We start from the raw sequence: 6,000 nt of genomic DNA on the forward strand, positions 1-6,000 counted from the left end.
TGCCCAAATGCATTCTACAGTATCCACTGACAAGAAAAATGACACTGACTAGCTTATGCAGAATCTACTGACATCACGACATTGCACTCATACGGTTGGCAGGCTTTGGCTGTCCAAGATTCATCCTGTTAGCCTAGCAAAGGGGACTTGCCAATCCCAGCTGGCACAACATGAAGGTTGCTCTAAGGATGTCTGGCACAGCAACGTTGGGGGAAAGCAACAAGTCAGCCATACTTCAAGTCGTTTCCATGGTCACTGAGAAATATCGATTTGTTTAATGCCCCCATTTTCCCTGTCTCTGTTCTGCCCTTAGTAACCCAGAATGCTCAAGCTGAGGATAGTGGAGAAATGCTAAACTTCATACTTTAATCCTCTTAAATATATGTAAATGACAGACTGCATATGGGTCTCACAATTGCAAAAAATATTAAGATTTAAAAAAAAAAAAAACAATGTGTTGTCGATATGTTTTGGTTAATTGGATGAGTAACTGTTTTTCTCAGCCCTCGAAACGGGTACACAGTGTCTCATCTGAGGTAACTGTGCTGGGTATTGCTTGCAGCGATACCCAAGAGAGGACATTAGTTCTACTGTTACAGGTTGGATGAGGCCAACAGTAATGTACATGTGTTTCCAATTAATTCAGAAAAAAGTAGCATAGGCAGTTCTTTCCATTTTTATTTTAAGCTAGATAGACACAAAAATGGATAGGGACATATTTAGATGGGCATATTTAGATTCAACAGATATGTGCAAATGATCACTGAAAGACAAAAAATGTCACCTAATATTTCATTGAGTGATTTCTGGGAATTGCCTTTTAGCAGAATATTACTCTGCTCTGATCTGACAAGTTCCAGCGGATAAGTGGCAGGCAATTGAAGAATTTAAGTGATGACACATGATTATTTCTAAACAGTGCTCTGTGAGTAAGACAAATGGATCTCAGTTTTACTGTACATGCCATGACGCAAACTATAACTCAACTGGGTGATCGTGCCAGTTCTAGCTAGTGGAGATGTGAGGGAATAAATCTGTTTGATTCATTCTGCACAGATCCCCTGAAAATCATATCAGCTGTAAAACCTGCTATTCAGTTATGATTTATTAAGTAGTGAATATATTCACTTCCATACTATAATTTTCTTAGTTTATTTTAAAGTACCAGTCAAAAGTTTGGACACACCTGATTAAGATAATGGGAAACATGCAAAGACATTTTGATCTAATGACTTATGCTTAAATTCTTGAAATTTAGACAAATATAAATAGTGCAGTTGAGGCATATGGATGAATTTCTTTCCAAAACATTTTTAATTTAAAAAAATATTTTTTGACTATTTTGAACAATTTAAAACATAACATAGATTTGATTTGTTTAACACTTTTTGGTCACTGCATAATTCCATTTGTGTTATTTCATAGTGATGTCTTTACTGTTATGCTAAAATGCGGAAAACAGTATAAAAAAGGAAAAACCTTCTATGAGTAGGTATGTCCAAAATTTGACTGACACTGTACATTTAATTGCATTGGTCATGCATGCTGTGAAGCACGTTCTGTGGCTAGGTATGCATCTGCATAGACCTAGTTAAGAATAAGACTAAGGTAATACTAGGAAAAAAACAGAACAGGTCTCCTTGATTCAAAACATGCCTTTTTTACTCCAGTGATTAAAAAGGAACACAGGTGTTAATTAACTACGTGACAGCTGGTCAGATCTCTCATTTGCCCCACAGATAAGCACACCCCCGGCAGCTAATGGTATTGACTGTGCTATAGCATGTGTGGATGCGTATCTGTTTCACGTGACAATTCTAAGCATGAAACTGAAAAGACATTCTGTTTTGCTCATGAATTGGATCTTTTGAGCACATTATGGTGGATATTTGTGGTACTGTGCTTACTGTCAACTACTATAGACAAAATGGTGCATGCCTGGGTTCCCCTTTGGGCGTATACAGTTTTGAGCCATTGCTACTGTATGCGTATCATGTGTGCTCCCTATAGCATAGCGTATCCGGAAATCTAAATGTGATCGGTCAGCTTGCACAAGTTAACTCGTGGGAGGGCTTGATCAGTGTTATGCTCACACTCACTGGTCTGGGAGTGTTGTTATTCTGGTCTGACACTGTTGCTCATTCAGCTTGAATGGATACACTTCGGTTCTTTTGTGCTGGAAGTTGCTCTGGATAAGAGCTTCTGCTAAATGAATGTAATGTAATTCACTGAGTGCTTGTAAAAATGAGTTGGAGTTGGGGGAGAGGGGAACAGCATCTTCAATCCATCATCGGGACCCCGCACACCAGCCAGGCCATACCATTCTGCAACTTCAGCATGCCGGGCTGTCCTTCCTTTTACGGCTGCATGTCCTGGGCGCGTCCGCATGCCCTGAGGTAGAGGAATGGGCTCCGAGTAATCAGTCAGATTAGGAGAGTCACTGGTAATCTTCGATTGGAGCCCCACCTATTCAGTTTTACTCCCTTTCACTGTATGTTGAGGTTTTTCTATAGGGCAAGTTATACTTCTACTGTTGTGTGTTGTAATCTTACTCCAGGGTATCTTGGATTGTATTTCTGAATCAAAGCACGTGTGCACTAGTTGTCTCGTCACGGTCTGGGGCTGACGCTTGATCAAACGGCATCAGAAGTGTCCTGTATGTACAGAACTTTCATGCCACTACACTTTATACTTGAGCTTTGTAAGTCTAATGCTTTGGAAGTAACTCTGGATAAGAGCCTCTCCTAAATGGCGAAATGTAAATGTAGTTTTAACTAGTGTGGCAGTGTGGTGTAGTGGTAAGGAGCACGTCTCGTAACCGAACGGTTGCTGGTTCACTTCCCTCCTGGGGCACTGCCGTTGTACCCCTTGGGCACTATACCCAAGCAAAAATTGCCTTAGTAAATATCCAGTTGTAAAAGTAGGCAATATGTAAAAAAAAACTGTAACCTACGTAAGTCGCTCTGGATAGGAGTGTCTGCTAAATGACAGTAATGTAATGTAACTGGGGTTGCGTTCAGTACTTTCTTGAATGCTCTTTTGTATATACAATTTAAAAAGGCTTATTGGGATTTTTTTAGGGATGTCTATTGGCCTGAACCAAAACACAAGACAGATTCTCGGATGTTCTGCATTTTCTCAACAAGCAGTCATAACTTTTCCACCCATGGTTTAAATAAAAATGTTTTTTGGGACTGTTTGTCCTGGGAGAAGTAGGTCATGTATAATATAGCGCTGAAGACTGGTTTGAGTGAGACTTCATTCCCGGCTTATAAAACTGGGTTATATTTCCTCTTTATAAGTGTATGAATGTGTCACTTTGCTCTTTAAAAGTTCCAGTGTGCGTTTCACAGTATTATCTGCCATTATTAGCAGGAAAGTCAAGCCCTGGCAATTGCACAGTATCCCACATTCCTAATTCTGGCCTTTATACATCATTACCCTTGTTCTGATAGAATTTTTCAGTGAAACGTGGATAATGTGCTTGATTTTTCACAGCTGATTCCTGGCAATCGAAATAGTCACGTTTAATTTTATATCACAGTCAAACTAGTTGAAAAGATGAATTTGTTGGCAAATGGTTCTGTTTAAAACAAACTGGGCTTACCTTAAATCAGGGATGGCAGATTCACTTTGAGTAGGGCTGTGTGTATGCAACTTTTGATCCATTCTCTGCCTAAAATTACACTACAAAACCCAGTTGTTAATCACTTACTTTTATCAAATATTTTACTAAAAGGATGCATCACAGTATAATACTCAGGCTGTGTACTGCAGAAATATTTCAAGGCATTATATTTTTAGAACTGCACAGGTGTTAAAAAATACAACTGATCAACTCTTTGATCAATTTAGCCAGAGTGATGGTCTGATACAAAAAAGCACACACATGCCCTCTAGAGATTGAGGCTGACAGCTCCATACTGGATGGAGAAATTGGATTGATTGGCACTCTGTGGATGGAAATATGAACATGTGGTGGCAAAAATCAAGCCCAGGACAACCAAAGATCATAAATATATTCATTTCCTTCCGGCATACCTGGAAAACCACCCCCCAACAAACTGACAAACTTCCCTGCTGTGCTTGCTCGCATCAATTACTGCACCAAGGGTATGTTGTTCCTGAGGGTAATAAAAAATTCGAGCAGGAAAAGCTGTCCTGACCTTTTAATAAAGCATTCCGTACTCCTACATGAAGCCAATCAGCGCCACGGGCCAACCCGTAAACCGCGCCGTGACCCTCTCACTGCAGGACGGGAAGCGGAGTCCCACTGCCATCGCCCATGAGACCCGTGCAGTCGCTACGAAATGCGCACGTAGGTTGAATTTGAATTAGACTGGGAATCAGGTGTCAGAGTATGGGGAGCACCCATAGCACTTTAACATTTTGGTTTTGCAAGCATGTACAAAAAAACGCTGTGCCGATTTCCCTGAGGTTTTTAAACAGCCGTTTAAAAGTTTTCAAAAGACTGCAGCGGTTTCCGCGCTTTCTCTGAACATGTGTTACGGCTAATGCTACTTGAACGTGATCAAATGATACAGTGCAGTGCTCCCTCATTATGCCCTGGCTCTGTGTAATTCCGAATTGCTTAAACACAGGGAGCCCCATTTTAAGCTTCTCTGGTCTCCTAATTATGGAACCCATACAATACCATTTTAATGAGGTGACCCTTTATGCATCACATTTAATACGATTTCGTAGGCATCTAATTCAAACTTTTAAATTGGTTGTTCCTGGTAAAGTTTGAACTGTAGTTACTTCATTTGATTCTAACGACTTAGTGAAATAGTTATCGTCACCTGCAAACTTTTAAAAATCTTTACGCGTAACAGATGACGGGAGATGAGGACATAAAAGTGATGCTGAACATAAAACATATATATAAAAGTGACATAAAAGTGATGTTATGACTGTTTGTAACAAGAGGAGAAGGCAAGGAGGCGTTCTTAAGGCCCGTCATTCAGACACGGCAATTACAATGACAGCAACTGTTCAGCCTCACCGCCCACAATCCACTGCTCTGATGAGTTACACTTCTATTACCGCTCATACTAATCTTTATTTTAAGAAGTATCATTCATGAGTAGCACATCATGACGCACTGTGCACATACATTCAAAATAACAGCACATCACACTGCTGCCCATAGACGACTGAACACCATAGCAGTGTGGCTCCAATACAGCAGGTCCTTGGCTCTAATCCTAGAGCTTTGGTTCCCAACTCAATCTGAAGCCATCGAGGACCTCTGTGCACTGCTTGAGTTTAAGATTTACTTTACACTTTAATGTTAATACTGTAATTACGAATATGAATATGCATATTCAGCCGACATTTCCCGATTTTATTAAAGCAAATGAAATGTCAAAGAGCACATTTTCCCCTAGTGTGTTTTAGTGAATTGAGTTGGCAAGCCCTTCATTGTCAATACAGACTGCTAATCTGTATGCTTTCCAGGATTCATGAATTCAAACTATTGTGGTGGTGTACTGAATCATTGACTTATAATATAAAAGTAAATAGTCAGCATTAGGACATTTTATTATTCATCCCTGTTTAATGTTTTGAAGTGTGGAAAGCCCCTCACATTACTAAAAACCCCCTATATTACTAAGGTAAAATGTGAAAAAAAAAAAAATTAAAGTTTTGTGTCAGTGTTCATTCAATAATTATAATACTAATGATAATACTTTGCTATCTGCAATGTTCTGCATGCTTATGTTAATTCAGAGCAGAAGCGGGGGTAGATAAGACAGGGGTAGAGACAATACGGTACATATTTCAACTCAAACATTTCTAGAGGCATTTAATTCAAATTTAACACACCACATGTGATTGCTCACCATCACAAGGCCAAGGTGATATGAAGTGCGTTGAACAGCGGCCGTGATGGTTTTGAAAACGCGTGGTCTCTAATTATATGGCGTTTGCCTCACGTCACTTGCGAACGAGCAACTCCTGGCCTCTGTTATCGTCTCGTACCTGCTCCCGATAACA

Source organism: Megalops cyprinoides, chromosome 1, assembly GCF_013368585.1.
Source record: "Megalops cyprinoides isolate fMegCyp1 chromosome 1, fMegCyp1.pri, whole genome shotgun sequence".
In the NCBI taxonomy this organism is placed as follows: domain Eukaryota; kingdom Metazoa; phylum Chordata; class Actinopteri; order Elopiformes; family Megalopidae; genus Megalops; species Megalops cyprinoides.